Source organism: Rhipicephalus microplus, unplaced genomic scaffold (assembly GCF_043290135.1).
Source record: "Rhipicephalus microplus isolate Deutch F79 unplaced genomic scaffold, USDA_Rmic scaffold_273, whole genome shotgun sequence".
In the NCBI taxonomy this organism is placed as follows: Eukaryota; Metazoa; Arthropoda; class Arachnida; order Ixodida; family Ixodidae; genus Rhipicephalus; species Rhipicephalus microplus.
The window spans coordinates 118,778-127,500 of NW_027464844.1; the positions used below are offsets into that span (position 1 = coordinate 118,778).

The 8,723-nt window shown below is 60.1% G+C and overlaps 2 non-coding genes across 2 annotated transcripts; both read left to right on the top strand.

Annotated features, from left to right (window-relative positions):
* Positions 1 to 4,633: 4,633 nt before the first annotated feature.
* LOC142793070 (small subunit ribosomal RNA) lies at positions 4,634 to 6,448 on the top strand. The gene has a single exon (XR_012891421.1). It is a non-coding gene; the product is annotated as a small subunit ribosomal RNA (ribosomal RNA).
* A 1,719-nt stretch (positions 6,449 to 8,167) lies between these two features.
* Positions 8,168 to 8,320, top strand: LOC142793058 (5.8S ribosomal RNA). The gene has a single exon (XR_012891410.1). It is a non-coding gene; the product is annotated as a 5.8S ribosomal RNA (ribosomal RNA).
* The last annotated feature ends 403 nt before the right edge of the window (positions 8,321 to 8,723 follow it).

Genomic DNA, 8,723 nt, shown 5'->3' on the forward strand with positions numbered 1-8,723 from the left:
GTCGATTCGAGCACGATATCGGCGTCTTTCGACGTGCTCGCCGGCGACCGTCGCACGAGTACGTCGCACGAGCGCGTCTGCCGGGGCGCCGTTTGCGAAGCCGACGCAAAAGTGGGAACCGCCGCTCGGATGATCGCCGCTTTCGGCAGAGTGAGTGTTGGCACTCCGGGGAAGCGAAACAGCGTGAATGCGCCCACGAAATCGGCGTATTTTGAAGTGCCCGCCGGCGACCGTCGCACGAGTACGGTAAACCGCGTCAGCCGGGGCGTAGTTCGGGACGCCGACGAAAAAGTGGGAAGCGCAACTCGGATCTTCGCCGTTTTTGCAGGAGTGAGTGGCGGCCCTCCTGCGAGACCAAGAAGCATCGATTCGTGCACGAATTCGGCGCCTTTCGACGTGATCGCCGGCGACCGTCGCTCGAGTAGGGCAAACCGCGTCTGCCGGGGCGGGCTTCGGGACGCCGATGCGAAAGTGGGAAACGCTGCTCGGATGTTCGCCGTTTTTGGCCGAGTGAGTGCTGGCACTCGGGCGAAGCCAAACGGGGCCGATTACGGCACGATATCGGCGTCTTTCGACGTGCCCGGCGGCGACCGTCGCACGAGTACGGTAAACCGCGTCAGCCCGGGCGGAGTTCGGGACGCCGATGCGAAAGTGGAGAACGCCGCTCGGATCTTCGCCGTTTTTGGAGGAGTGAGTGGCGGCACTCCGGAGAAGCCAAGGAGCGCCAATTAGCGCACGATATCGGCGTCTTTCGACGCGCTCGCCGGCGACCGTCGAACGAGTAGGGCAAACCGCGTCTGCCGGGGCGGGGTTTACGACGCCGACGCAAAAGTGGGAACCGCCGCTCGGATGTTGGCCGTTTTTGGCAGAGTGAGTGCTGGCACACCGGCGACGCGAAAGAGCGCGAAAGCGCCCACGAAAGTGGCGTATTTGGACGTGCTTGACGGCGACCGCTGCAGGAGTACGAAAAACCACGTCAGCCGGGGCGAGCGACCCACGGCGGTCTGGGTGCTTATCGCTGCTATTATAGGGGCACCCCGGCAGACGCAGAAAAAAAAAATTTTTTTTCGACCTTCTTTTTTGCTGGTCGAGCTCGGGTAACCCAGGTCGCAATGGGAGCCGCGCACGAAAGCGGCGTCGCGAGACGCGTTCGCGGTCGCTAGTCGCACGAGCTCGGCAACCGCGTCAGCCGGCGCGGAGTTCGGGATGCCGACGGCTAAGTGGGTACCGCTGCTCGGATGTTCGCCGTTTTTGGCCGAGTGAGTGCTGGCACTCCGGCGAAGCGAAACGGGGCCGATTCGGGCACGATATCGGCGTATTTCGACGTGCTCGCCGGCGACCGTCGCACGAGTACGGCAAAGCGCGTCTGCCGGGGCGAGGTTTGCGATGCCGACGAAAAAGTGGGAAGCGCCGCTCGGATCTTCGCCGTTTTTGCAGGAGTGAGTGGCGGCCCTCCTGCGAGACCAAGAAGCATCGACTCGCGCACGATATCGGTGTCTTTCGACGTGCCCGCCGGCCACCGCCGCACGAGTACGGCAAACCGCGTATGCCGGGGCGGGGTTGGCGACGCCGACGCAAAAGTGGGAACCGCCACTAGGATGTTCGCCGTTTTTGGCAGAGTGAGTGCTGGCACACCGGCGACGCGAAAGAGCGCGAAAGCGCCCACGAAAGTGGCGTATTTGGACGTGCTTGACGGCGACCGCTGCAGGAGTACGAAAAACCACGTCAGCCGGGGCGAGCGACCCACGGCGGTCTGGGTGCTTATCGCTGCTATTATAGGGGCACCCCGGCAGACGCAGAAAAAAAAAATTTTTTTTCGACCTTCTTTTTTGCTGGTCGAGCTCGGGTAACCCAGGTCGCAATGGGAGCCGCGCACGAAAGCGGCGTCGCGAGACGCGTTCGCGGTCGCTAGTCGCACGAGCTCGGCAACCGCGTCAGCCGGCGCGGAGTTCGGGATGCCGACGGCTAAGTGGGTACCGCTGCTCGGATGTTCGCCGTTTTTGGCCGAGTGAGTGCTGGCACTCCGGCGAAGCGAAACGGGGCCGATTCGGGCACGATATCGGCGTATTTCGACGTGCTCGCCGGCGACCGTCGCACGAGTACGGCAAAGCGCGTCTGCCGGGGCGAGGTTTGCGATGCCGACGAAAAAGTGGGAAGCGCCGCTCGGATCTTCGCCGTTTTTGCAGGAGTGAGTGGCGGCCCTCCTGCGAGACCAAGAAGCATCGACTCGCGCACGATATCGGTGTCTTTCGACGTGCCCGCCGGCCACCGCCGCACGAGTACGGCAAACCGCGTATGCCGGGGCGGGGTTGGCGACGCCGACGCAAAAGTGGGAACCGCCACTAGGATGTTCGCCGTTTTTGGCAGAGTGAGTGCTGGCACTCCGGCGAAGCGAAAGAGCGCGAATGCGCCCACGAAAGTGGCGTGTTTGGACGTGCTTGACGACGACCACCGCAGGAAAACGAAAAACCACGTCAGCCGGGGCGAGCGACCCATGGCGGTCTGGGTGCTTATCGCTGCTATTATAGGGGCACCCCGGCAGACGCAAAAAAAAAAAAATTTTTTTTCGACATTCTTTCTTGCTCGTCGACCTCGGGTGACCCAGGTCGCAGTGGGAGCCGCGCACGAAAGCGGCGTCGCGAGACGGCTTCGCGGTCGCTAGTCGCACGAGCTCGGCAACCGCGTCTGCCGGGGCGGAGTTCGGGACGCCGACGGCTAAGTGGGAACCGCCGCTCGGATGTTCGCCGTTTGTGGCCGAGTGAGTGCTGGCACTCCGGCGAAGCCAAACGGGGCCGATTCCGGCACGATATCGGCGTCTTTCTACGTGCTCGCCGGCGACCGTCGCACGAGTACGGCAAAGTGCGTCTGCCGGGGCGGGGTTTGCGACGCGTACGCAATAGTGAGAACCGTCGCTCGGATGTTCGTCGTCTTTCGCCGAGCCAGTGCTGGCACTCCGGCGAAGCCGAACGGAGCCGATTCGGGCACGATATCGGCGTCTTTCCACGTGCTCGCCGGCGACCGTCGCACGAGTACGGTAAACCGCGTCAGCCGGGGCGGAGTTCGGGACGCCGATGCGAAAGTGGGAAGCGCCGCTCGGATCTTCGCCGTTTTTGGAGGAGTCAGTGGCGGCACTCCGGTGAAGCCAAGGTGCGCCAATTCGCGCACGATATCGGCGTCTTTCGACGTGCCCGCCGGCCACCGTCGCACGAGTACGGCAAACCTCGTCTGCCGGGGCGGGGTTTGCGACGCCGACGCAAAAGTGGGAACCGCCGCTCGGATGTTCGCCGTTTTTGGCAGAGTGAGTGCTGGCACTCCGGCGAAGCGAAAGAGCGTGAATGCGCCCACGAAAGTAGCGTATTTGGACGTGCTTGACGGCGACCGCCGCAGGAGTACGAAAAACCACGTCAGCCGGGGCGAGCGACCCACGGCGGTCTGGGTGCTTATCGCTGCTATTATAGGGGCACCCCGGCAGACGCAGAAAGAAAAAAAAAAAAAAAATGGGGACATGGCGTGCGTCACCGTGCGGCTTCGCAGCGTTGCCGAAGTCGCCGAGCCCTTCGACTGAGCCGAACGGCGGACAGGGAACGTTGGTCGGCCGTTCTAACCTGTCGGTGCCACGCCGAGACGTCGTTAAGGAAAACCGCGTCGTGGGCCTCTACGACGCCGTCGAGTCGTTGTACGTTTGGTGTCCAGCGTGTCGGCGGCGAGTAGCGGACACGTCGTTCACGACTTCGGTCTTTCGCAGTCGACGCGAACTTGCGGAGAGTCGTGGTGCCTCACGTTTTCGGCAGAAACCGCGGCGGAATTTTCCCGTGCGTGCGCGCACGACCTCGGTGCTGTGCCGTCAGCGTAGTGTTGCACAAACTCGTGGCCTACCCAAGGTGCGGTACGTTTGCGGCCGTATCCTCGGTGGGAATTTCGTGAGTAGGGTCGCAAATTCTACGACCTCGGCGGGTTTGAGAGCGACGTAGACTTGTGGCACGCTCAACGTGCCACACGTTTCGGGGCACACCCGCGGTGAAATTTTCTCGAGTACGCTCGTATTAGTGCCCAAGGAGGTCTGGGTACTTATCGCTGCTATTATGTGGGGGTTCTCGTGAGCGGCGTACGCGAAAGCGACCGGGTGTCTGATATGCGGCGGGCTTCGGCCTCGTCAAGCGTGTCCTCGGGTCTGCTCCAGGGGAATCCACGGCAGTCGTCTGCAGCCTCATCCGCTTGATGCGTTAGGGGCTGGTTGTCGGACGGTGCCGTTTTACCACGATATCGAGGTGTGTTCCGTGTCGTCCTCGGGCGATTCAGATGCGAAAGCGCCGAAGACGCGGGCGTGACCCGTCGTCTGGCGGCTTTGCAGTCTCGGCTCCGTTGCTAGTTCCGGCCGGTCCACCGACAGTGCAGCGGGCTTGGGCAACCCGCACGGCGCGACCGAGTCGATGCAACGAAAAAGAGCGAGCATGAACGTGCTTCTTGCCGCACGGCTCCCACTCGTCTTTCGGGAAGGTTGTGCCGTAGCGAGCTCGAACGCCGTCATCTCGGAGTGCAAAATAAGCGTGTTGGGGCGCCTGAAGGTGGCCTCCGCCGCACACAGACTGCGTCCGGCCCGCCGAAGGCGAGGACGGACGCGCAGTCGAACGATTACCTGGTTGATCCTGCCAGTAATCATATGCTTGTCTCAAAGATTAAGCCATGCATGTCTAAGTACATGCCGAAATAAGGCGAAACCGCGAATGGCTCATTAAATCAGTTATGGTTCCTTAGATCGTTTCTTCCTACTTGGATAACTGTGGCAATTCTAGAGCTAATACATGCAGTGAGCCTGGAGCCCTTTGGGTAACGGGTGCTTTTATTAGACCAAGATCGATCGGGTTTCGGCCCGTATTGTGTGGTGACTCTGGATAACTTTGTGCTGATCGCATGGCCACGAGCCGGCGACGTTTCTTTCAAGTGTCTGCCTTATCAACTTTCGATGGTAGGTTACTTGCTTACCATGGTTGTTACGGGTAACGGAGAATCAGGGTTCGATTCCGGAGAGGGAGCCTGAGAAACGGCTACCACATCCAAGGAAGGCAGCAGGCGCGCAAATTACCCACTCCCGGCACGGGGAGGTAGTGACGAAAAATAACAATACGGGACTCTTTTGAGGCCCCGTAATTGAAATGAGTACACTCTAAATCCTTTAACGAGGATCAATTGGAGGGCAAGTCTGGTGCCAGCAGCCGCGGTAATTCCAGCTCCAATAGCGTATACTAAAGCTGCTGCGGTTAAAAAGCTCGTAGTTGGATCTCAGTTCCAGACGAGTAGTGCATCTACCCGATGCGACGGCTCGGACTGAACATCATGCCGGTTCTTTCTTGGTGCACTTCATTGTGTGCCTCGAGATGGCCGGTGCTTTTACTTTGAAAAAATTAGAGTGCTCAACGCAGGCGAGTCGCCTGAATAAACTTGCATGGAATAATAGAACAAGACCTCGTTTCTGTTCTGTTGGTTTTTGGAATACGAGGTAATGATTAAGAGGGACGGACGGGGGCATTCGTATTGCGGCGCTAGAGGTGAAATTCTTGGACCGTCGCAAGACGAACTACTGCGAAAGCATTTGCCAAGAATGTTTTCATTGATCAAGAACGAAAGTCAGAGGTTCGAAGGCGATCAGATACCGCCCTAGTTCTGACCATAAACGATGCCAACCAGCGATCCGCCTGAGTTACTCAAATGACTCGGCGGGCAGCTTCCGGGAAACCAAAGTATTTGGGTTCCGGGGGAAGTATGGTTGCAAAGCTGAAACTTAAAGGAATTGACGGAAGGGCACCACCAGGAGTGGAGCCTGCGGCTTAATTTGACTCAACACGGGAAAACTTACCCGGCCCGGACACTGGGAGGATTGACAGATTGAGAGCTCTTTCTTGATTCGGTGGATGGTGGTGCATGGCCGTTCTTAGTTGGTGGAGCGATTTGTCTGGTTAATTCCGATAACGAACGAGACTCTAGCCTATTAAATAGGTGCGGGGTTCCCAGCACCTTACAACCTTCTTAGAGGGACAAGCGGCTCCTAGCCGCACGAAACAGAGCAATAGCAGGTCTGTGATGCCCTTAGATGTCCGGGGCCGCACGCGCGCTACACTGAAGGAAGCAGCGTGTCTTTATCCCTGTCTGAAAAGACTGGGTAACCCGTGGAACTTCTTTCGTGATTGGGATAGGGGCTTGCAATTGTTCCCCTTGAACGAGGAATTCCCAGTAAGCGCGAGTCATAAGCTCGCGTTGATTACGTCCCTGCCCTTTGTACACACCGCCCGTCGCTACTACCGATTGAATGATTTAGTGAGGTCTTCGGACCGATGTCCGGCGCGGCCTTTCGGTTGCGCCGGTCTGTTGGAAAGATGACCAAACTTGATCATTTAGAGGAAGTAAAAGTCGTAACAAGGTTTCCGTAGGTGAACCTGCGGAAGGATCATTAACGGATTGTGAAGGGTGAGCGCCTCAGCTGCGTCTGCGCCCGACACTTTCTGCCGCTGACCCCGTTTGGACGCGGGGTCGGCTTTTCCCCACGGGGCTGCCTGAATGTGGAGCGGCACCCCGTGACAAATTGTTGCGCCCAGCGGACGCCAACACCGCGACCTTGGACGGTCGGCCAGGTGGCGGACGCGGGTACAAACGGCGCAACGCACTCATAGGTCGGCTTTCGACCCGCCACTGCACCGTGGCTCGAAGCGCTCGAAATGCGCGACCCGACCGCTGCGGGACCGCCTAGTACTGTAAACAGGAGCGGCGGAGCGCGAACGGCGAGTCGTGGTTACGTCGGTAGAAGGCGAGGCTGCGCGTTCCCGAAACGCCAGCCGAGTGCCCTCCCGACCGTTCGAGCGTGCAAGAACGAGACCCGACAATCGCGCGGCGACTGCCAAGTACGAGAGGAACGGCACAAGCGTCGGCGGTCGGTCAAGGAACTGGCGATGTGACGGGTCCGCTGTGCACCAGTGCATACCGTCCCGCCGTCCGCGGCAAGCGCCTCCGCGTCCTCGGGTGACGGAGGCTGCCGGTCGGTTCTTGCAGGCGAGGGATCTCGCTGGCACCGGTTCGCGTTGACGCGCGGCCGGTCATGGCACGGCGATGCGACGGCCGAGGTGCGCAGTACTCGATGGAGGAACCGCACGCTCCGATGACCGTCCCGCCCTCCGCGGCGTATGCGTACCGACCGTAATGGTTGCAGCAGCGCCGGCCGGCTTTTGAATTCGCCACACGAAACACGGTGCGAGATCGCGGTTAGGGGAGCGTCGACGTTGCCAGGCGTTTTGCTTGCTGCCGAGGGAAAGGCGGCACGGCCACGTCGCGCTCGTCGCGATTAGCGGGTCTGCGCGCTTTGGGAAGGTGCCGCAACGACTTGCCGAAAGAGGAAGCACGGAAGAACGAGGGACTTGGACGTCCCGACAATTGAACGCACTTGCGGCCAGGCCCTTGCTGGCTTCGTTCTTCCGCCTCGAGTAGGCTCGTACGCGGCTCCGGCGCCGAAAGTGGTCCTTGGCACCGACTTCGGTGGACGTGGGAAGTGCCGCGCAAGTACGGCGCGCCTGGCTCCACCTGTTGGCTAAAGTAGGCAGCCGGATCGGCATTTTGGTGTGCGGTGGCAAACCGTGGATGCGAAAAAAGCTTGTGCGATTTCGTGGAACAAAAAGCGGGGGTCCCCCTTTTTATGCGGAGGAGACCGACCCGCCTGCCGTGGTGAACCGCGACGCCACGGTAAAAACGGGAGAGGCTTGTCGATGGGACCGTGCATCCCGCGCTCCACGGAGGCCGGGAGGCGGCCGCCCGAGGAAATGTGTAGCCGTCGAGGCCCGCATCTGCGTGCACTCTTATCCAAATGGGTGTACCGCAGGCATTTTCTGGTTAGGCGGGCCAATGAGAGCGAGCACACAACGATACCTACGGGTCCGGCTTGGAGAACCGGCTTCGACGCCTCCCGAGTATTTATAGAGGGGTGGACCACGAAAGCACTCGCAAGTAGCGAAAGCGAAACGCCGTCCGAAACACACCGTTTGCTCGATTTGCGGCAGCCGAAAAAGGCGCGGCAGAGTTTTGGAGTCCAAGCGTGCGCTGAAAAGCGCCCTTCTTGGCCACTGTTTGGCCGAGTGCCAGAAACGTTTGGTTTTGACTGTACGGAATTGAACAAACACTTTTTCACGACTCTAAGCGGTGGATCACTCGGTTCTCGGGTCGATGAAGAACGCAGCCAGCTGCGAGACTTGGTGTGAATTGCAGGACACACTGAGCACTGATTCTTTGAACGCACATTGCGGCCTTGGGTCTTCCCTTGGCTTCGTCTGTCTGAGGGTCGGATCACATATCAAGAGAGCCTTCGGCGCACAAGGGAACGTGAGCCGTCGACTCGTTTTGACCGCGTCGGCAACACGGACAGCACGCTGAACACCTCACAGCGAGCGCCAACAGCGGCCACTCAAGGGCGAGACGGTGGCGACCGTCGTGCCAGAGCCCAACCGAAACGGGGGCGACCGACTGCATTGAGGATGTGGCACCTCGTTGAGACCGCCGCAGGACTTCGAGTCGGAAGGAAGCCTGCAGGGAAAGTGCGGTCGAGGTTGCGTACTCCTCTCTGCGACCGGGCGCGCAAGAGCTGCGAGAGCCACGGACGCGCAACTTTAACGCACGGTAAACACGAGGAGCGAAAGCCGGCCAGCAAAGCTTCTCCAGCCGTGCGCAAAGTGCGCGAGATCGCAGCC